Source organism: Dermacentor andersoni, chromosome 5, assembly GCF_023375885.2.
Source record: "Dermacentor andersoni chromosome 5, qqDerAnde1_hic_scaffold, whole genome shotgun sequence".
NCBI lineage: Eukaryota > Metazoa > Arthropoda > Arachnida > Ixodida > Ixodidae > Dermacentor > Dermacentor andersoni.
In genome coordinates, this window is record NC_092818.1 from 202607112 (window position 1) to 202631141 (window position 24030).

At 49.6% G+C, this 24030-nt stretch overlaps 1 long non-coding RNA gene across 2 annotated transcripts in view; it reads left to right on the top strand.

The window, feature by feature from the left end:
- The window catches only part of LOC140218652 (uncharacterized), a 119172-nt gene extending 96831 nt beyond the window's left edge, over nt 1–22341 (top strand). For both annotated transcript variants that reach the window (XR_011894875.1, XR_011894876.1), the window contains exon 4: nt 22211–22341. This is a non-coding gene — a long non-coding RNA (uncharacterized lncRNA). The remainder of the gene's footprint in view (nt 1–22210) is intronic.
- The last annotated feature ends 1689 nt before the right edge of the window (nt 22342–24030 follow it).

Genomic DNA, 24030 nt, shown 5'->3' on the forward strand with positions numbered 1-24030 from the left:
GCCGACCCGGTCTGATGTGAACAAGGGAGTCCCCGAGGAAACGTAGTTCGAGGCCACTTCCTACGCACCGTTCCTGACCTCAGCCCCGTGTTCTGGAAAGACCGCCTGACCTCGGTTGGGGACCGTGAACCTGTGCGGAAGTGTGTGTGTGTGTGTGTAAGCTCTCGCGCAAAGAGGCGGCTCGTCTATGGTGCCTGGTCGAACGTTTCCCTCACCTTGGGATCGAGGGAGGACCGAGTGTTTACAAACCGCTGTTGTGCGGCTGCACAGTGTTCTTTCTCTCGGAGTCATGCTAGACTGATGAACTGCAACGTCCTTATGTAGATACTGTAAATAAACCCATATTCCTCGTTCTCGATGAGAAGCAGTCCTTTCTTTCAACAACGTCCTCAGCGTGGATAAGTTGGACGACGGCATGGGCCAGCTACCATCTAGTTCATGCGCGACTCCAATCTTGACAACGGGTTACGAGCGGTGGGATTGACCTCCCATTCCTTGCACGTTGCCCTACAGCCATCACAGCCATACATTCCCTACACAACTCCAAGCTCCTCCTGCCTTTGCTATCACTATCCGTATCAAATGCCGCCATCGAACGGACTGTTCAGTCAGGCCTCGCTTAATAAAACCGACCTTCGAAATAGAATGTCGAACGACACATTGGTAGCGCTCTTCCACGTGAAGTTTGGCCTGGCCAGGAAGGGAGGCTGCTGCAAGGATTTTAAACCGGGCCAAGAATTTTTGTCCCTTTTCAGCTTTGACATTTTGTACGGACCAAGCAGTTCCACTTCGCAAGAAGCTCGTGATGCTTAATGATAGCATACTTTTTTATGTCTTTATATCGTACTAGATTTTGTACCAATAGCCATCTATTGTATTAGACTTGGTCTTGCAATTTTTTGTAGTTTTTCGTTAAGTGCATTGTGTGGTGCTAAGCAAAATTATCATGAGCTGTAAGTACTAATGCTGAACGCCTGAAAGCAGGCCATTGCTTAGCGCGTTTATTTCGCGGTGCTATTTGTGCGTTGTTCCTTTCGTGACTTTTTGGTGCTCTGAGAAAAATAAAAGAGTGCACTTGCAATGAATAGCGCATTTGCCTTATCATGAATTCGCCTGCATGCCTGCGTTTCTGCACTTGTTGCGCTGGCGCAGCATCCGTTCTCTGTGACGCATGGCCTGCGCCACAATGCGCGCGTAGGTCATGCGTGGTCATGCGTGGAAAAGTTAATATGTAGGTATTCTTGCCGAAAATTAATTCAATATGCTTAAGAAGTGACTTCACAAAAGGACAAAGCTTTTGGCTAGTTTTGGGCTACCCAGAAGTTTCGCTTTTGGCTACACTTGGGCTACTGCGGAGGCCAATTTGGCTACCTGTGGTTGGAGCGATCTGGCAACCCTGTAATCGTGCTGTCTATCGCTTCGACGCGAAACTGAGCGGGGAGAACAAAGCGCACGGAAAGCTACGAGCCGTCGGCCCACCCAGGCTGTACCCCCAAAGCAGAACGCTTTCAAAATACACAGCCCGCGCGACCGCGCGCGGCGGCAGTGCAGCGCCGCTTCCCCTCTCCTGGTGCCGCGGTGCGCGACGGAAGGCGGCGCGCTTCCTCCCCTCGCGCACGCGAGGTTGAACCGCCATCGTCGGGTCACTGTAGAGCGCTTTCACTCGCACACACAGCGTACCGTGCACGAGGATGGTGTTAACCCCGAGACGAACCGCGCTTCTCCTTAAATTCAAGCACCTTCGTCGTTTGCTTTCTTCGCGGCCGCAGACAGGTACACCACCGATTTGAAGAGCTGGCTAGTTACGCTTGCCCGTAGAAACCGAGTTACTCTGTTTCCCTTCTTCTCCTTCATTCATGTAACCGTTATAGCGTGTGTTGGAACTTTATATATTTACACAGCAATATTTACAACAGGCCTGGAGTGCGGCCTGATCCCGGTGACCAGAACCGGTAACGCACTCTCTCACCAGAGCAGGATTGGCCACCCTGGTGCAGTACTTGGCCACAACCTCCCATATGAACACAACAATCAAACCCCGGCCCTCAGTCCCCAGCAGCTGCGAAGCAACTGACCACGGCGGCGGTCAGACCTGCGACGCTGCAGAGGGTGCTAAGAATGCCTGGCTCCGGACAGGCCGCCATTAGAATATGAACGTGGCAACGTTTAACGCTAGAACGTTATCTAGTTAGGCGAGTCTAGCAGTGCTATTGGAGGAATTAGAGGGCAGTAAATGGGATATAATAGGGCTCAGTGAAGTTAGGAGGCCAAAAGAAGCATATACAGTGCTAAAAAGCGGGCACGTCTTGTGCTACCGGGGCTTAGCAGAGAGACGAGAACTAGGAGTCGGATTCCTGATTAATAAGAACATAGCTGGTAACATACAGGAATTCTATAGCATTAACGAGAGGGTGGCAGGTCTTGTTGTGAAACTTAATAAGAGGTACAAAATGAAGGTTGTACAGGTCTACGCCCCTACATCTAGTCATGATGACCAGGAAGTAGAAAGCTTCTATGTAGACGTGGAATCGGCGATGGGTAAAGTCAAAACAAAATACAGTATACTGATGGGCGATTTCAATGCCAGGTTAGGCAAGAAGCAGGCCGGAGACAAGTCAGTGGGGGAATATGGCATAGGCTCTAGGAATAGCAGAGGAGAGTTATTAGTAGAGTTTGCAGAAGAGAATAATATGCGGATAATGAATACCTTTTTCCGCAAGCGGGTTAGCCGAAAGTGGACGTGGAGGAGCCCGAATGGTGAGACTAGAAATGAAATCGACTTTATACTCTGCGCGAACCCTGGCATCATACAAGATGTAGACGTGCTCGGCAAGGTGCGCTGCAGTGACCATAGGATGGTACGAACTCGAATTAGCCTTGACTTGAGGAGGGAACGGAAGAAACTGGTACATAAGAAACCAATCAATGAGTTAGCGGTAAGAGGGAAACTAGAGGAATTCCGGATCAAGCTACAGAACAGGTATTCGGCTTTAACCCAGGAAGAGGACCATAGTGTTGAAGCATTGAACGACAATCTTATGGGCATCATTAAGGAGTGCGCAATAGAAGTCGGTGGTAACGCCGTTAAACAGGAAACCAGTAAACTATCGCAGGAGACGAAAGATCTGATCAAGAAACGCCAATGTATGAAAGCCTCTAACCCTACAGCTAGAATAGAACTGGCAGAACTTTCTAAGATAATCAACAAGCGTAACACAGCGGACATAAGGAACTATAATATTGACACGTGTACTTGTCTCTATCGGGCGACAAGTTTTGCCGCCGAACAAATGTTATCGCACAGCGCGGGACGCGCCTGCATGTATCCGAAGTTTCTGGAAAGTTATCGATGCTTCTACCCGCTGTCTGTTGTCGCCGAACGTTGTGTTATCTGATTTCATCGCTTGACACGAATGGTGTAGAACATTTTAGAAGGCATGCGGGTCCCAACGTTTAATCTGGAACATTCGATGATTGCTGTATAAAAGCCGACGCGCTTGACCCGCTGATCAGATTTCCGACGATCGCCGACTGTGTTCGCCGCTTTCGTTGTGCTAGAAGTGTAGCCTGTTTTGTGGGCACAAGTTCGCCCAATAAAAGTTAGTTTTCTCGTTCACAGTATTGCTACTGTGTTCTTCTACGTCACCACCACGTGACATCTGGTGGAGGTGCTTTGCGTTCATGTACCGGACGCCCCCACAAAGCCGTGACCCAAGCCCTCACTCGGAAGACACCAACGTCGCCAAGAACCAGCGAGGTAGCCGCAGGCTGCAAGGACTGCCCCCGGAGCACGGACTTTTGCCTGAGACGACTAGGAAGATGGCCACCACGTCCACCCCAATGGCAGCCCCAGCGTCACCCGTCGTGCTGCAGCAGCCCAGGGAGCCTCCGACGTTCCGCGGTTCAACTTTCGAGGACCCGGAAAGCTGGCTCGAGACGTACGAGAGAGTCGCTACCTTTAACAACTGGAACAGCGACGACAAACTGCGATATGTCTTCTTCGCTTTGGAAGACGCGGCCAGGACGTGGTTCGAGAACCGAGAAGCCACCTTAACGACCTGGGAACTTTTCCGAAGCGGCTTCCTGCAGACGTTCGCAAGCGTCGTACGCCGAGAACGAGCCCAAGCGCTATTAGAAACCCGGGTGCAGCTACCTAATGAGACGACCGCGATCTACACGGAAGAAATGAGCCGTCTCTTCCGCCACGCCGACCCTGAAATGCCCGAGGAGAAGAAAGTCCGCCTGCTGATGCGTGGTGTGAAGGAGGAACTTTTTGCCGGAATGGTACGAAGCCCACCGAAGACCGTGGACGAGTTTCTTCGCGAGGCCACCAGCATCGAGAAGACACTCGAGATCCGAAACCGGCAATTCGACCGCCGCACAAACTCGACGAACTACGCCGGAATTCAATCACTGGCCGCCGACGACCTGCGCGAGGCTATCCGAGCGGTCGTGCGGGAGGAGCTACAAAAGCTGTTCCCACCATCACAGCCTCAAGTGGCTTCGATTGCCGACGCCGTGCGTGAAGAGCTCCAACAACAACTTGGAGTAGCCCCTGTATCGCCCCAGCCTGAGCCGCAAGCGATGACCTACGCCGCCGTCGCACGCCGTCACGGTCCCCCTCCGCGACCGCGCCAGGGCCCTGTCACGCCGCAGTTCCGTCGTCCGCCGCCGCCAGCGCCAGCACGACCACCCGTCGCCCAGCGGACCTACGCGAGGAAGACGGACATTTGGCCCGCTCCTGACCACCGCCCGCTCTGCTACCACTGCGGAGAAGCGGGGCACATCTACCGCCGATGCCCATACCGGGAGATGGGACTGCGAGGTTTCGCCGTTAATGCGCCGCGGCCACAGATTGGCGAACGACCTCGCGATATCGCCGACTACCTCGCCGCCACTCAGTGGAGCCCTCGACGAGCTTCCCGTTCGCCGTCACCAGGCCGCTACCTGTCGCCGCAGCGCCGTCCATACACTGGCCCAGCCCGGGGCCGCTCTGCGAGCCCATACCCGGAAAACTAAAAGCAGCAACCGATGGAGGTGCGGTTGCTGTTCGTCGAACTGACGAAGATCCTCCGCCGCCGACGAAGACGACGAAGAAACCATCTCGACGACTTAATGACGACACGCCGCCGTCCCGAAGAAGTCGGGAAGCCAACACTACACCGACGAAGGACGACTTGACGACGCGACGTTCCAGCTTCAGATCAACACGACGCAGCCGTGATCCGACGCCAAGACCCAACTGCAACGCCAGACAAAGAACCACCGACCTCGACGTGCTTCTCGACGGCCACGCAGTCACCGCTTTAGTGGACACAGGAGCCGATTACTCCGTCATGAGTGGACACATCGCCGCCCAGTTGAAGAAAGTTAAGACCGCATGGGAAGGCCCTCAGATTCGCACCGCTGGAGGACACCTCATCACGCCGACTGGGATCTGCACGGCAAGAATAACCATTCATGACCGGACTTACCCTGCCACCTTCGTTATCCTCCAACAGTGTTCACGAGACGTCATTCTCGGTATGGACTTCCTGGACCAACACGGCGCAATCATCAACCTGAAGTCGAAGTCAGTAACGCTGTCGGAAGATAAAGCAATGCCGCCGGAGAACCCTCGTAGTCACCACGCCTTGAGTGTGCTCGAAGATCAAGTGAGCGTCCCGCCTCGCTGCAGCATCGTTATTTCAGTCAGCACCGAAACACCCGCTGACGTAGAAGGCGTCATCGAAGGCGACCAACGTCTACTGCTAGACCATGAAATTTGCGTCGCAAGAGGGATCGCTCGACTGCATGGAGGGAAAACTGAAGTGTTGCTGACAAACTTCAGCCAGGAGTTCAAGCACATCAACAAGGGCACGACGATCGCGTACATCGAGGAAATTCTGGAAACAAGTAATGCGTTTGTCCTCTCGGATTCCGCCGCATCTACCCCGACGACCATGGTTCCCGAACCAGACTACGACATTAATCCAAATCTCCCTATGATTAAGCAACAGCAGCTCAGAAGTCTGCTCCGACGATACAAAAGCTGCTTTTCGACGTCATCGAGGCTTCGTCAAACACCAGTCGCCAAGCATCGCATAATCACCGAGGAATGCGCTCGCCCACTCCGTCAGAGCCCTTACCGAGTTTCGGCGCGAGAACGTGAAGCTATAAGAGAACAAGTCGACGAAATGCTGCGCGACGACATCATCCAGCCGTCGAAAAGCCCGTGGGCATCCCCTGTTGTTCTGGTAAAGAAAAAGGACGGAACCCTACGTTTCTGCGTCGATTATCGTCGTCTGAACAAGATCACGAAGAAGGACGTATACCCCCTCCCACGGATAGACGACGCATTGGATCGGCTCTGCAACGCTAAATACTTCTCGTCCATGGACCTAAAGTCTGGCTATTGGCAAATAGAAGTCGACGAAAGAGATCGCGAAAAGACCGCCTTCATCACCCCAGACGGCCTCTACGAGTTCAAGGTTATGCCATTCGGACTGTGCTCGGCGCCTGCAACGTTCCAGCGCGTGATGGACACGGTTTTAGCAGGATTGAAGTGGTAGACCTGTCTCGTATACTTGGATGACGTCGTTGTATTCGCCGGAAATTTCGACGATCACCTTAGGCGGCTTGCCACAGTACTAGAGGCCATCAAGTCATCAGGGCTCACTCTGAAGCCAGAAAAATGCCGCTTCGCTTACGACGAGCTTTTGTTCCTAGGCCACGTCATCAGTAAATCCGGAGTACGCCCCGACCCCCAGAAAACAGCTGCCATCGCAAAGTTCCCGCAGCCCACCGACAAGAAGGCAGTGCGTAGATTCCTTGGCATGTGTGCCTACTACAGGCGCTTTGTCAAGGACTTTTCACGCATCGCCGAGCCGTTGACACGTCTAACTAAATGTGATGTTGAGTTCAAGTGGGAAACGCCGCAGGCCGAGGCATTTCAAGAACTCAAACGACGCATGCAGTCGCCGCCCGTACTTGCGCACTTCGACGAGCACGCCGATACCGAAATCCACACTGACGCCAGTAGCCTAGGCCTCGGCGCCGTCCTGGTCCAGAGAAAAGATGGACATGAACACGTGATAGCTTACGCTAGCCGGTCGTTGTCAAAAGCGGAAGGCAATTATTCTACAACCGAAAAGGAATGCCTCGCCATCGTTTGGGCTACAGCGAAATTTCGCCCTTACCTATATGGCAGGCCATTCAAAGTCGTCAGCGACCATCACGCCTTGTGTTGGCTAGCGAATTTAAAGGATCCCTCAGGACGGCTGGCACGGTGGAGCCTCAGACTACAAGAATACGACATCACAGTAACATACAAGTCCGGACGAAAACACTCAGACGCCGATTGCCTATCACGCGCCCCCATTGACCCGCCGCCGCAAGATGACGAGGATGACGACGCTTTCCTTGGAATAATAAGCGCGGAAGACTTCGCTGAACAACAACGAGCGGACCCGGAACTTAAAGGCCTCGTCGATTATTTGGAAGGGCACACCGACGTTGTCCCCAGGGCATTTAAGCGCGGGTTGTCTTCCTTCACGCTTCAAGACAGTCTACTCGTGAAGAAGAACTTCTCGCCAGTCCGCGCCAATTACCTTCTTGTTGTCCCGTCAGGACTTCGTCCAGAAGTATTGCATGCCCTACATGACGATCCGACCGCTGGACACCTCGGATTTTCCCGGACACTATCGAGGATACAAGAAAAGTATTATTGGCCGCGCCTGACCGCCGACGTCACCCGTTATGTCAGAACATGCCGAGACTGTCAGCGACGCAAGACACCGCCGACAAGGCCAGCCGGATTACTACAGCCAATCGAGCCTCCTTGCCGACCATTCCAGCAGATCGGGATGGACTTGCTGGGACCCTTTCCGACGTCAATAACCGGAAATAAGTGGATCGTCGTGGCGACGGACTACCTCACCCGCTTCGCTGAAACAAAAGCACTGCCGAAAGGTAGCGCAGCCGAAGTGGCGAAATTCTTTGTCGAAAACATCCTGCTGCGACATGGCGCCCCAGAAGTCCTCATCACCGACCGAGGAACGGCATTTACAGCGGAGCTCACCCAAGCCAGTCTGAAATACAGTCAGACAAGGCACAGGAGGACAACGGCTTACCACCCGCAGACGAATGGTCTTACGGAGCGGCTGAATAAGACCCTCGCCGACATGCTAGCGATGTACGTCGACGTCGAACACAAGACCTGGGATGCCGTCCTGCCGTACGTAACATTCGCTTATAACACGGCGGTGCAAGAAACAACACAGATCACGCCGTTCAAGTTGGTTTACGGCAGGGACCCGACGACGACGCTCGACGCCATGCTGCCGCACGTAACGGACGAAGAGAATCTTGACGTCGCTGCCTATCTCCAGCGCGCCGAAGAAGCCCGACAGCTCGCCCGCCTGCGAATCAAGAACCAGCAGAGGACCGACAGCCGACACTACAATCTCCGACGACGCTTCGTCGAGTACCAGCCCGGCGACCGTGTTTGGGTATGGACCCCGATACGCCGACGGGGACTGAGTGAGAAACTATTGCGACGCTATTTCGGACCCTACAAGGTCATCTGACGTATTGGCGCACTGGACTATGAGGTCGTGCCAGACGGCATTTCGCATTCACAGCGACGTCGCGCACGACCTGAAGTGGTCCACGTGGTGCGTCTGAAACCATTTTACGGACGCTAACGAACTTTCTTTATTTTGCTTTATTCTTTGCTATCAGTGCTTACTTATTACTTTGATTTGTTTGCAGCATCGGGTCGATGCTTTTTAAGAGGGGGGGTATTGACACGTGTACTTGTCTCTATCGGGCGACAAGTTTTGCCGCCGAACAAATGTTATCGCACAGCGCGGGACGCGCCTGCATGTATCCGAAGTTTCTGGAAAGTTATCGATGCTTCTACCCGCTGTCTGTTGTCGCCGAACGTTGTGTTATCTGATTTCATCGCTTGACACGAATGGTGTAGAACATTTTAGAAGGCATGCGGGTCCCAACGTTTAATCTGGAACATTCGATGATTGCTGTATAAAAGCCGACGCGCTTGACCCGCTGATCAGATTTCCGACGATCGCCGACTGTGTTCGCCGCTTTCGTTGTGCTAGAAGTGTAGCCTGTTTTGTGGGCACAAGTTCGCCCAATAAAAGTTAGTTTTCTCGTTCACAGTATTGCTACTGTGTTCTTCTACGTCACCACCACGTGACAATATGGATAGAATTGAACAGGCTCTCAGGAACGGAGGAAGCCTAAAAGCAGTAAAGAAGAAACTAGGAATAGGCAAGAATCAGATGTGTGCGTTAAGAGACGAAGCCGGCAATATCGTTACTAATATGGATGAGATAGTTCAAGTGGCTGAAGAGTTTTATAGAGATTTATACAGTACCAGTAACACCCACGACGATAAGGTGAGAGAGAATAGTCTAGAGGAACTTGAAATCCCACAAGTAACACCGGAAGAGGTAAAGAACGCCTTAGGAGCTATGCAAAGGGGGAAGGCAGCTGGGGAGGATCAGGTAACAGCAGATTTGTTGAAGGATGGTGGGAACACTGTCCCAGAAAGGTTGGCCGCCCTATATACACAATGCCTCATGACCTCGAACGTACCGGAATCTTGGAAGAACGCTAACATAATCCTAATCCATAAGAAAGGGGACGCCAAAGACTTGAAAAATTATAGACCGATTAGCTTACTGTCCGTTGCCTACAAAGTATTTACTAAGGTAATCGCAAATAGAATCAGGAATACCTTATACTTCTGTCGAACAAAGGACCAGGCAGGATTCCGTAAAGGCTACTCAACAATAGACCATATTCACACTATCAATCAGGTGATAGAGAAATGTGCGGAATATAACCAACCCTTATATATAGCCTTCATTGATTACGAAAAAGCATTTGATTCAGTCGAAACCTCAGCAGTCATGGAGGCACTACGGAATCAGGGTGTAGATGAGCCATATGTAAAGATACTGGAAGCTATCTATAGCGGTTCTACAGCCACCGTAATCCTCCACAAAGAAAGCAACAAAATCCCAATAAAGAAAGGCGTCAGACAGGGAGATACGATATCTCCAATGCTATTCACAGCGTGTTTACAGGAGGTATTCAGAGACCTGGAGTGGGAAGAATTGGGGATAAAAGTTGATGGAGAATACCTTAGCAACCTGCGATTCGCTGATGATATTGCCTTGCTTAGTAACTCAGGAGACCAATTGCAATGCATGCTCACTGACCTGGAGAGGCAAAGCAGAAGGGTGGGTCTGAAAATTAATCTACAGAAAACTAAAGTAATGTTTAACAGTCTCGGAAGAGAACAGCAGTTTACGATAGGTAGCGAGGCACTGGAAGTGGTAAGGGAATACATCTACTTAGGGCAGGTAGTGACCACGGATCCGGATCATGAGACTGAAATAACCAGAAGATTAAGAATGGGCTGGGGTGCGTTTGGCAGGCATTCTCAAATCATGAACAGCAGGTTGCCACTATCCCTCAAGAGGAAAGTGTATAACAGCTGTGTCTTACCAGTACTCACCTACGGGGCAGAAACCTGGAGGCTTACGAAAAGGGTTCTGCTGAAATTGAGGACGACGCAACGAGCCATGGAAAGTAGAATGATAGGAGTAACGTTAAGGGATAAGAAAAGAGCAGATTGGGTGAGGGAACAAACGCGGGTAAATGACATCTTAGTTGAAATCGATAAAAAGAAATGGGCATGGGCCGGACATGTAATGAGGAGGGAAGATAACCGATGGTCATTAAGGGTTACGGACTGGATTCCAAGGGAAGGAAAGCGTAGTAGGGGGCGGCAGAAAGTTAGGTGGGCGGATGACATTAAGACGTTTGCAGGGACAACATGGCCACAATTAGTACATGACCGGGGTAGTTGGAGAAGTATGGGAGAGGCCTTTGCCCTGCAGTGGGCGTAACTAGGCTGATGATGATGATGATGAGCTAGAGCTTTTTATGGCGTGGAGTATCTTTCAGAAGCTGATAATTTTGTGCAATACTGCACTTTTCTATGTTTCACAATCTATTTTTTTATGATAGTAATAAGTAATAGGAATAAACAAGTGTAAAATATTAATCACTGTGGAATCAAGATTCGCAATTTTTCACAACACTTTCTGTGAGTTTGAGACAATTCTACCCTTAAAGGGCCCCTCTCCAGGCGCCATAGCAAATTTCGGTTATACGCTGGAAGTTGTTACCTGTCCTCTAGGGAGCGTTCTGCCGGAAAAATGTTTAAAAATCGGCTCATTAATAGCCGAGATAGAAATATTTCAGTGTCGCGAATCCATGATTTCAGATGAGCTTCACCGCAAACATGGACGCTCTCTTCACTTACCCCACCTAGCCTCCGCTAGCGAAATTTCTTCCCTGCGTTCTCCCACACCGGAGCTCGAGGATCGCGTGACGCATTCGTCACGGGCCGCGCCTTCATTCTTCTTTTTTTTCTGTTCTTGCGGTGCAGCGCACTTCCGCTGGCTGTTGCGATTGTCTAGTTTCACGCTGCTCACGATTTTGCACGCTGTGCACGAAGACACCTTACTAGCGGTATAAGTCAGTGCTACACGAATACTGAGGCAGGCAAAATGCGAAAACACCCGTGTACTTAGATTTAGGTGCACGTTAAAGAACCCCAGGTGGTCTAAATTTCCGCAGTCCTACACTACGGCGTGCCTCATAATGAGAAAGTGATTTTGACACGTAAAACCCCATAATTAAAAAGAAAAAATACTGAGGCAGACACAAGCGGATCACAGAGCAGGATCCCGCGCTAGAACGCGGTAGAAAACGACATAGTTTCGGTGTCTGCGCGCGCCACTGCACGACGTGGGAACAAGCAGACGAAACGGAAGTACATCTCTCTTGCTGCGGAGCGAAGTAAAACAAAAACATGCACACATTCGGTTTGTGTGTTTTATTATTTCTCTAAGCTTTAATTCGTCTATTATAGCAACATATTGCACAAATAACAGACGTTGGCTTGAATATTTCTCAAAGTCACGCATCACCACAAGCGACGTCAAAGCGTGAACAGGCGTACGTGGGCGCACTAGCACGTGTACGTCATCCTCCGGCTTGGAGAGCGGTGGCCGCGAGGAGGGAAAACGGCGTTCGGTTTGAACTTTCCGATCTTTCCGCGAGGCGTAGCGATGTAATACTTTACAGACACCATCGTTATCGCACATTGTCTGCTCTGCGCTTGTCAGCTAAAAATGGACAGACCTGCTGAGAGGCCCTTTAAGTAAGTGAACCCATTAGAGGCTTAGAAGAATGCAGGCAAGACAAAAAATTCGGAAAGCCACAGAAGGTTGCTTTCAGGTGCCGATTTCGAAAATGTAGATAAAAATGTTCATAGCATTTTGCAACTGATTACGGGTGCTTTGGATTGCTTCAAGAGGCCTATACTTAAAACATAATTAAAAGCGTCAGAGTGTTTCTGGTGATCAACATTTCTAGAAATAAACTTTAGATCATAAAAGATTACGGAATATTGGCGTAGTTCCTGCTGTAATAAAGTAGTTAACGAGTAAAAGTCTAACCTCCCAAGGCTGTCTACAGAAAAGGGCAACAAAAGGCGCTTTGCACTTAGACTATACAGAGGCTTCCCTTCAGTCAGCAGTTGCTCGTTAAAGTTCTGCTTCCCTTCAGAGGCATACAGAGATTCCAATGATCGTGTTAATACAGCCACTGCTGTACAATACAGTTGTGTCTTAGAGTAGTGGCTGTTCCCTATAGTGCGCTAAATCATCTTGCAATATTAAGACGCACACGTTTATTCTGTAGCCAAAAACCGATGTTACTTTGAAGTATTCATGCGAAAGTCGAAGCATATATATTGCGAGGCGTGGAAGGAACGGAAGAAAACGAAATACGAGAAATGCGCTCGGTGGCGAAAGCTATAGGCGTTGCACAGAGCGCAACGCAAAGGTCTGTTCGTGCCTTCATTGTTTATTTAGTGCTAAGCCAGAGGAGTCGCTGCACGTAATTCACCTGCTTTGTCGGTCAATGTTGTTGCCTTTCGTTCTCTTTTCTTTTGGTACATTGCTTATCGGTGCTGCGACCCATCTACATATAAGGCCTGTGCAAGGCTCGACTGGGAACCCGTCTCATCCGCTTTGTTCTCGGCTCTGTCCTCATTTGCTCGCATTACCGTCCCTTGGACGACGCGATTGCAACCGGCTGCTGCAATATGATTATCTCAGACTGTCTGCAGCCGCCAGCTTGATCTTTCCTTTCCCTGAGGCACCGAGAACTAGTGCTTCGCCGTCAGAGCAATGTTAACTCTTGAGAAATTTTCTCGTCTTCTATACTAATGTGTATGTGTGCTTTTTGTGTCTCTGAAACACAAATGTCCCAGTGCTCTTTTCACACTGAACGGGATTGGTACCCAGCGAGGTGAATGATTTTACATAAATATTTAACACCGACAGTTGCCGCAAGCAACCGGCTGTTGGGCTGGTTCTGAGTCGTCCTCGTCACTCGTAACATCTCTAATGCACTTGCTGACACCAGTAGATACCTATTTTACATGATAAAATAGTACCCGGATTACACGATATAAGGAATTACAGAAAAAGGGCATTTCACGGTCAGGATTCGCAGCCTTGGCAGATATTGTGCGATAATCATCAACCATCTGCTTAATTCACGCATTTACTAATGAACTTACAATTGAGCATTCTACGACTAATGCGGGGACTTTGCAATTAAAAGTACTTAGTTTTTTTAACGCATGCGCTTAGTAAAATTATTCATACTAGCACAGCTTTAAAGATACGAGCAAGAGTACAGAAAAATACACTGGCTTACTCCTCTCCGAAGGCCTTCCATATGACTCCGCCTTTTGCGACGCCGAACTGCGCATGCGCAGCGCCCTAGCGGCTGATGACCGAAGCAATTTGGCATGCGCACGGCCGGACTCGACTCTCTCCTCCGTGTAAGCGGAGTACGGTCGTAGCAAGCGCTGCACTTGTCAGTGGAATAGGACGCCAGCCGTTTGTCTTACACTCTTACAGACCGGCACATATCCATGTCTTGCCGTTCTACACGGTTTACCCCAACGTATAACGCGACGATGCCTGCCCGTCTAGCGGGCAGACCTCCACTCTATACCATACGGGCTCCGGGAGTGCGGGTCACGATACTCCAAGTTTAGCAAGGAGGAGTGGGACTCGTGTTTGCGTGGCCCCGCTCTAGACAAGAAAATTCTGGCTGTCCGGCGTGCCAGTGACCGTGGGCTAGACCTGCCAGTCCCGACGCGGGACTTGCCGGGTACGCGACGAGTTCGCGTCCTCGCCGGAACTCCAATTAAGTTATTTGATTCTCTTGTCAGCCTTGTCATTCTCGCTGCCGCGCGCATAGAACGCCTTTCGAACATTATTACCATCGAAATTTGGCGCGATGCCAATGTCGTGTCTCGTTTACGGCTGCATCTCCCGTGACCATCCCAGCAGGGCAATGCGGATTTTCCGATCTCCGTCGGTAAAACGCGATCAACAGCGCCGTGAAGCCTGGATTAGGGATGCACTTTGTGACAGGTATGCATCGGCATATACAGTTCACCTCTCTGTTTTTGTCATTACTGACTCATACGAACAATCTCGACGAAGACGCAAATGTATATTTTTATATGTTTGAGCTAGCGAAACAAACCATCTCTGAGCTCGCGCGACCTGGTTGAGTGAAACGCGAAGAACTTTTTTTTTTTCTATCGTCTCTGTGCATCCGTCGCTAGGAAGCCATCATTTCGCAACTACACACCGTGCACACTTGCAGCCTTATAAATGCTCAGCGAATCCTCGTGATGTCGGCGTAGTTATCGGTCGGAGCCAAGCTCACCTGCGCTGCCGAGCTCACGTGGGAAACAGCTTGCACTGTGGAAGTAGCTGATAATGCTAGTTAGCAATCGTTGCTAGTTATCGTTTCGTCATTCTTGTCGGCACCAAGTAAAGTAATATTTACTTGCAGAAGACTTTTCTGTTCGTTTAGTGAAAAGGGATGTAGAGTGGTATGTACTAATTAAGATTCATTTTCCTATGCGGCAGCTTCTGTAGTCGAGTGGCGCGTCTTACTGTGTAACTGATACATTTCAGGGGCGTCTTCGCTGTCGCCCAGACATGTGGACTTCATACTGACGCGTGTACTTATTTTTCTTTCTGGGTGACCGCTCTTCACCGCCAAACAAATGCTATCGCTCAGCATGCAGGGGACGCGCTCGCATGCATCGCAAGTTTCTCGAATGTTATCGATCGTTCTATCCGCTGTCTGTAGTCGCCGAACCTTGTGTAATCTGATTGCATATATGCACGACGCGAATGGTGTAGAAGTTTCTGGAAGGGACGCGGGCACCAGCCATTACTCTCGAACGTTCGATGGCTCGTGTATAAAAGCCGACGCGCTTAACCGGCAGATCAGATTTTCTGCGATCGCCGACTGTGTTCGCCGCTATCGTCGTGCTTTATGTGTAGCCTGTTTTGTGGGCACAGGTTGGGCCAATAAAAGTTAGTTTCGTCATTCACAGTATTGCTACTGTGTTCTTTGCCGTCACTACCACATGACAATACAGACGCTGTTTGTGTACACGCACCAGTTCAAAAAAAAAAAAAAAAGGAAGCGGTCGGCCGATATGTTCGTACCACGGCGCGGGCTAAGAGTAAGACAGGCACCCCACGAACAGGGGGTATCACCGATTTCGGTCATTCTGACCATTTTTTGGCATTTTGTAGATATACACACACTTTATGTGGGTAGATAGCGTATGCAACTTGGCACTCTGTTGGCCTCCCCACTTCCTGTGTATGTATGTACCCCTAGCACATGGCACACCATAAAGCAAGACATGCAGTGGTGAAACGTGATATTCGCCCTAAGAACCACACCTCATGCCCTATTCGAGTCACGCGTTCTTGTGCGTACTCGTACTGCTTTGTTACTTATTAACTTCACGCCACAGATGCAGTGGTTTCAGGCCAAGGAGGAGCTTGTAAAGCGTTGCCGAAGCTCTTCTTCCAGCCGTTCGTCACGCTGAAGAAACCTCCGGGTACAAAGCATTCACCAGCGGGCTCGATGGCTAGCTGACGATGACAAAATATGACGGCGCGTACACGTTGTTTCGGTCTTGTCTGAAACGCTGCTTGTTTAGGCACGAGTCTCGCGTGGGGCGGCTGTCGCGGCGCGCAGCGGCGCCTGCCAAATTGTTTCTCGTGGCCAACGCACGATGGCGCCACAATGCATCGCAAAAGGTGGATTGCGGGACAAAGCTGCGCAGAGAATCAATATGTAGTCCGGCAGACTAGGAGGAGGATTATGTTGAAAGTGGTACTAGTCTCGTGAAGGAGGAAATGAAAAAGTTTATTGATAGGAAATGTGGAGTGGTTAGCCTTAGAAACTTGTCTCTGGACTGCTGCTTCCCAGCTGGGGTGGACGGTCTGGGAGAGACAGGGAAAGAAAAATGGAGGAATGAGACGATGCAAAAATACAGTGAACGTTAAGGATCACATTCTTACTCAGTGATTGTGCCTTAGAACTAGCCAATTTCTTATTGCGAAATGCGCGTTTAGTGAACTGAAAAGATAAATAACCATATTAGTAGAATCATAAGCCTATTTCAGACCATATATAACATTTCAATAAGCTTGCCAGTAGGTGACAGCTGAGCACTGAGTCGGTCATTGCACTCAGGATGCAGAGGAAAAAAATAGTGCTATGGTTTCTGAAATATCTTACATTAGGAAGACCTTTGGTATTTTACCGCGCTGTCTGCGATATTGTGATGGTAAGTTATTTAGGCACGTAGGGTGTGCTTATTAGACATGCGTGTCAAGCTACAACTAATGGACGTTATAGCAGATCGTAGCTCATCACCTGATCAACGGGGTAAATGCTGCCGAAAAATGAAATGGTTTAAGAAACTTCATGACGTTTCTGCTCCGTACAGAAGCCTCGTTCACAAAAAAGTGGCTCGACGCGGCCAGCTTATGTCCGTTTTAGCATGTGACCGAGGCACGTAGCATACACAGGTGGAAGATTGCCATCATTCCTGTTTAGCGTTTCTTTTTTTCGCATTCTGGTTAAGAAGCGATTACAGATAATGACGGGAAAACTTGTTTCTTTCTCTTGCGATTATGCTTGCCTTGGCCCAGTCAACATCATGATCAGAAGTTGCCATGTGTTCCGTAAGTGCGTTGGAGACAACGTTCTTCTTTCTGACCTCATTCATATAGCCTTTGAGCCGTCTGTGAGAATTTCCGCTCTCGCCGATGTAAACACAGTCTGCGCAGGGAATTGCACAACCACGTGCACATTCCAGCAGTGCTTATAATGATGACGGTGATGGTCTTCCTCTACGGCACATGCCCACTCTGTCGTATAGGACAAGAATTCCCCAGCAGGAGTAAACACAAAACAAGAAATACTCTGAAGAGATGGGAAAAATGCAATATGACATGTTTGGCCGGACTGAATCCTTCTCCTTTGGTCGACGTTATAGACATTTCTCTCTCGCTTCCTGTTCGTGAGGCGAGGGCCTCTTTCATCTTACAACTACACACACCAAACTTAATGAGATATATAAGTTGTTCAAATAGTAAACCTCATACAGCCCCTCCCCTATTCCCAACGTCTCTTCACGATTAACGTCTTTTTCTGGTTGGGTTTTAAAGTGTCACAATAAAGCCTGATATCAGCCTTTCAGTTTGAGGACTTCACAAGAGAAGAAGCACAATTCCAGGCGTGTAAGTGTCGCAGTTCTTTCTTAATTACCGGGTGAAAAAGAATTCGAACTTGAACGAGTGCAGAATCGTTCTTTCAGGATTTACCGTTACATCTGCGTGGCCCCCAAACAATAATTTTCATCTCTCTTGTCTATCTTTCCTCTCTGTAACGCTGCACACACCGTAGTTCCAGATCACAAATGATATTCCTGTTATCAGCGTCACATAGCATTCTTCACAGTAAAGTAGCGAGCGCAGAGTTTCCAGAGAGGAAGCGCAAGCAAGGCAGGTGTTTATGATTTCGGGACAAGATACGCCCGAAAGGATGCAAAACATTGTAGGGTGTTTTATTGCGTTCTCAGCAGCCATTCGCGTGCTTTGTCTTCGCCAAAAATTGCTTGTCATTGGCCCTTGTTTTCATGCGGAAACATCGGAAGCGACACTGAAAACTCTCTCACAGAGAAAATGTCTTTGACCCCAGACCGTGGTGACCTCATGCGGGGATTGTCGCGTCTAGGTGAAGCGCAGCTGCTATTTGCTGTTCGGGCTCGGAGAATTCTTTTTGCAGTAGTTACCGCCAAATTCATTTGCTCGGAGAAGGCTGTCGAACAGAAATTTTTCGGGTTCGCGCTTTTCAGTTTAGTTCAGGTTCACACCCCCAGCGACAATTATGCAGTTTGAACCAGTTCGGAGCTTCCTGACCCGGTTCAGTGGGGTTTAAACTAGTTCAAAGAAAAAAAAAGTGACTCATGTGCGGTTTCCGCAAAAACGGGCCGTGTTATTGATGAAACCTAATATTGTCACGCGCTAGTAACACTGGAAGCCGAGGATGAAATGTGTGTGGTAGCTGCTGCAGAAACGAACAGTAAACGACCATTCGCTTGGAACTGACTGCTTGCCTTTTCCTCTCGCGACAAACTGGTGGTGGTGCTGGGTACAAACTATGCCTACTGGTCCTAAACAAGAAACACACCGACGCCAGTACCTCGGGGACGACAGGAATCCATCGAAGCATCCATTGCCTCCAAGGTCTTCCACCGCAATACAGTCCCCTGGTAAGTTCTGCGAGGAAGAGGCCAAGAAGAACCGCAAGCCAAACCGAGGGGATCCCAAGTGCTGCTGTACCATGCACTGTCAACGCGCCTCGCATGCCTAACCCGTTCCACGGTGACGCCTTTGAGGACGTCGAAGACTGGTTATACCATTTCGATCGGGTCACCGCCTTTAATTACTGGGACGGTCGCCGTAAGTTGAAGAACGTCTGCTATTCCCTTTTAGATGCGGCAAGAGGGTCGTACGAGAACCACGATGCTTCATTTACCACCTGGCAGGAGTTTTACCGACTACTTCGTGACGCCTTCTGTACCCCCGAAAGGAAAGAAAGAGCCGAACAGGCATTGTCTTTGAGTTTCCAAATGCCGGCCGAAACCGTCACCATGTTTGTGACGCGATTGTTCCGTCAGGCCAACCCACTAATGCCAGAAGACGAGAAGGTGCGTCTGTTAAAGTGAAGCGTCAAAGAGCTTTTTGCGGGCCTCGTGCACAATTCTCCTACAACAGTGTATCAGTTCGTCTGTGAGGCAATATTCGTGGAACACATGCTTCGGCAGCGACTTTCGCAGTATGAACGCCAGACCACCATGACTGCTGCATGCTTGCTTGTACCTGCAGATGATGACAGGGCCTTACAGAACTAATACGTCAGATTGTTCTAGAAGAACTCCAGAAGTGTTAAGCGTCGGCTCCGACACCTCCGAGTGCCGCCGCTCTTACGGACGTCATTCGGGAGGAAATCAGGCAGGTGGTTCATCCCTCGCCCCCAAAACACGTACTGAAACCCCCATGATCTCGTACGCGAATGCTCTTCGGGTCTCTCTGCCATCGACGGCCCGTTTCTCGCAGCCGCCTGCTGGGATTCCTCGACGCTTCCCAAGTCCAATCCATCGCACGACTCTGAAAAGTCCCCGGTATGACGCGCTCCAGACAACAGTCCTTTTCGCTACCACTGTGGGGAGGCTGGACAATTGCATCGCGACTGCCAGTACCGACGAATTGGTCTGCAGGGATACCAGCCGGACGCCCGTTGCCCGCGCTATGGCGAATGTCCGCACGAAATCGAGGAATAGTTGGAAAGCAACCGACTTCCTCCCGCGCCGCAGCGAAGACAGCCACAGTCGCCATCACCTCGTCGGCACGCGTCACCAAACCGCTATGGACCCACCTTTGATTTCACTGGAGTCAAGCGCGGAAGCCCGTGCTGGGGAAACTCAAAGCTGCGACCTCCGGGCGTGAGGCCAATGTCATGCGAACCCTCAAATATCCTCCGCCGACGCCACCCCCTCGCGACGTACCGCTGACGCCTTCATTCGAAACCGTCAAAAGAACTTCCGCTGCTATTACTGATTCCGTCGACGGTTATCCGGTGACTGCATTTGTAGATACGCGAGCTGATTACTCGGTTATGAGTGCCTCACTGACCACTCGGCTACGCAAGGTGCCGACAGCGTGGGATGGTTAACATCTGATTAGGGCTGGAGGACACCTCGTGTCACCCATTAGACGATGCACCGCCAGACTTGCAATTTGTACATAGAGAAAGAAATTCCACAAAAGGGGACACTCGGCGAAAACTGGCAACAGGAAACACGTCACGCCTAGTGTTAATCCCATCCGTCAGTTGACGCAAGCACCGAAAAAAAGGAATGTGAAATGAACTTACAGACAACGTTTTATCGTTTTTTATTCTTTCCCGCTAAATGTAAAAACTTTTGCATATAAATGAACTTATACTTCGGGACCTATTTTTCGTGCGTTAGCTATAAGGACAAGCTAGCGGCACGCCAGACGCGCCATATGATGCGTCATGCGCCAGACGCACCACCGAAGCGAGCGAGGCCGGCTGCGCATGTGAAGTTCGTCTCTTCGACGACCCGTCTCTTTTGGATGTAGCCCGTTTGTTGGGCTCCCGGCGTTTCCTTGCGTTCCTTTTGCATTTTGACACGGCACCACTGCACTATTAGACTACGCCAAGGTGAGAAATTTTGTTTGACAGCCTGCGACGCATTTCAAACAAATTTAGGCATATATGGCACAATACCGAGACTAGTGACGCAGTTAGCGCAAAACAGCTCGGCCGTTCTAACGCAGTTAGTTTGAGTTAATGACTCGTACTGGGAAAGATTTGCGACGCCTTCTATGAGCCCCAACATTATTGTAACTTATTTCAATAGTTTTTGGGCGCGCTTGCTGCACTCGGCTATGTGACGCCGTTAGCGAAATGCAGCTCGACCGTGGTGACGGTTTCGCGTGTACTGAATCTTAGTGAGACAAGTTCGTGACGATTTCCCTGTCCCCCAACATTATTGTATTTTGCTACTTTTTGGGATAGTTCTTAGGTACGCGCGCCGCGTCTGGCGTTGGGCTGCATTTAGCGAAAAGCAGCTCGGCTCTCTGCCGCAATTTCGCGTGACGCATTCTCTGACCCCCAAAATTATTGTAATTAGTTTCGTAGTAACCTTTTGGGATACTTCTGAGGCATGCTCGCCGCGCCTGCGGTTCTGAAGCAGTTTGCAAAACAATAAAAGAAGAACAAGCCTGCCGTGGTCACATTTAGTTTAACGCGTACTCAATTTTAGTGGGACAAGTTTGTGAAGCTTTTTATGGTCCTGCAACAACATACATACCTTCTTTCGGTACTCACGCTTGTCGAAAACGCGACGAGCGATTACTAAGAGTGATAACACCGGAGTGTGTTGGTTGCGCCGGCAGGACGCGTAAACGATAACGCCGAGGAGCTCGAAAACCAAGAACATGACAATTCTGTCTTCTGAGCGACTGAAAACAGTCTTTGCATCCACGAATTTATTTTAAATGCGACTAGAAGGCATTCTGCGCGCGTGTAACATGGACTGGGTGATAACCTGTGCTGTGGCCGCCTCTGTGTACTTGGCGTACCATAGCATCGGCTGATGCCAAGTTGTTTTGGAAACGCGCAGTCACCCGTGTATTTGAGCTCCTAAGGTGCAGGAAATAATGCCCGGGAAGGGAGGAATGCTTGAAAATCAGAGATTTTCTTCATATGTTATGGTATTGTTTGGGAGGAGTCTATTTGCTACGAAATGTATGTAAAAGTGAATTTCTCTGTAATGCCGCCCATCCACCACTTACGCACGTTTCGCCTCTACACGCAATATTCGTGTTAAAAATTATGGGGTTTTACGTGCCAAAACCACTTTCTGATTATGAGGCACGCCGAAATTTCTGGGGACTCCAGAAATTTCGACCACTTGGGTTTTTTTAACGTGCACCTAAATCTAAGTCCACGGGTGTTTTCGCATTTCGCCCCCATCGAAATGCGGCCGCCGTGGCCTGGATTCGATCCCGCAACCTTGTGCTCAGCAGCCCAACACCATAGCCACTGAGCAACCACGGCGGGTAATATTCCGGTTAGGTCAATATACCAAAAAGATACATGCTTCTAATTTACTTTTTTTCAGCTGATGTCATCCGGTGGAGCTTCGTACGTCAAGGACTGCTGCTTACCTGGTGCCACAACTTTCGATGAATGCAGAAATAGCCTGGAACGACCATTTATATAGAGCAAAATAAACATTTCATCATTTCTGAAGACGTCTTGCGTTTGCTTTATGAAGAACACAGTGATGTGAACTTGACCAGTGACATCAATGTCAATCCCCAGCTGGAACAACTCGAAAAGGAGTCTCCTCAGTCTACTAGTAATCATCATATAGTGACTGTTTCGCCACTACGTCGAAGATCAAGCATACTCCTTTGACCAAATACAGAATCATCACTGAACCGACCGTCCAACCTGTTCGCCAACGCGCTTACCACGCGTCGCAGAGAGAACAGGAAGCTATTCGTCATTAAGTTAAACAAATCCTAGATGATTATGTCATTCAACCATCTACAAGTCCTTGGGGTTCACCGTTTTGTACTATTTCAGGAGAAAGACTGTTCACTACGATTCTGTGTCGATTATCGCAAACTGAACAAGATAACTGAACGGCGTTTATAAAACCCGACGGTATCTATGAATACGACGGTTTCTCCTCCCTTTTGGATTGTGCTCCGCTCCGGCCACATTTCAATGCATGATGGACACAGTTTTGTCTGATCTCAAGTGGCACTCGTGTTTAGTCTACTTACACGATGTAGTTTCTTCCACCGCATTTGAACAACACAGGCAGTTCTTCAGGCCATCCGCACAGCCGGCCTTTCTCTAAAGCCCAATAAATGACACTTTGGACACGAGGAGCCTAAATTTCTGGGTCATGTTGTCATCAGTACTGGTGTTCGTCATGACCCTGACAAAGCCACAGCAGTTGCTGTGTTCCCGATACCGAAGACAAAGCACAAAGTGTGCCGATCTTTAGGGCTTCGTGCTTATTACCGCCGTTTTGTGCCCAATTTTTCTAAGAATGCCGAATCTTTGCAACGACTCATGCTGAAGGACGTCGGATTTGTTTGGGGCCCGGCACAATCTGACATCTTCCACGACCTTCAGCGACGAGTAATGCCACGCACTAGTAACTCTGGAAGCAGAGGATGAAAAAGTTTGTGCGGTAGCTGCTGCAGAAACGAACAGTAAACGACCGTTCGCTTGGAACTGACTGCTTGCCTTTTCCTCTCGCGACACTATACGTTTTCGATTTGGTGTTTATAATTTATGCGGACCATTTTGTTTTCTGCGAGACATGCATTAATCTGAAAAAGAGAGGAGAGAGAAAGAGACAAAAGAAAGGGGAAAGGCAGGGAGGCGAACCAGTTAAGAAGATCCGGTAAAAAAAAAAAGGGGCGCTTCGTACCGTAGTGTATAGGCACGACGTAATCTTTTGTCCCTTCGAAAGGCTTCATGGCGCCTCTTCCCCCAAAATTTTATCTTCATTGAATTCTTAAGGAGTATTCACACAAAATTGTTGTCGCATTTACATTTGTTTGTTTTGTTAGCTGTAGTGCTCCGTATCAAGATGGGAGACCTGAATTTATCGAATGCCAAAACGGGTGCCTAATTGAGAGAGGCTTCATGGCGTAGGGTCTGTTTGCAAGGGCTCACCTAGATGGCATGAAAATTTGAGCCTGCTGGCTACGGGGCATCTCTGCTGCGTGGGTCAAAACGAGTTATTTATAATCGCGTTGCTGAAAACAAAAGGACGGAGTGGCACGGTTCCCTTGAGGGCCTCTGCACGGGGGAAAGTTGTTGCCTATCGACACAACTCTCCGAGGGGTGCTGCTAGCTCCAGTGAATCTGTCCCTCTCATTTTGACGGGAGCCGCTGACTTGATCGCTCCAGAAA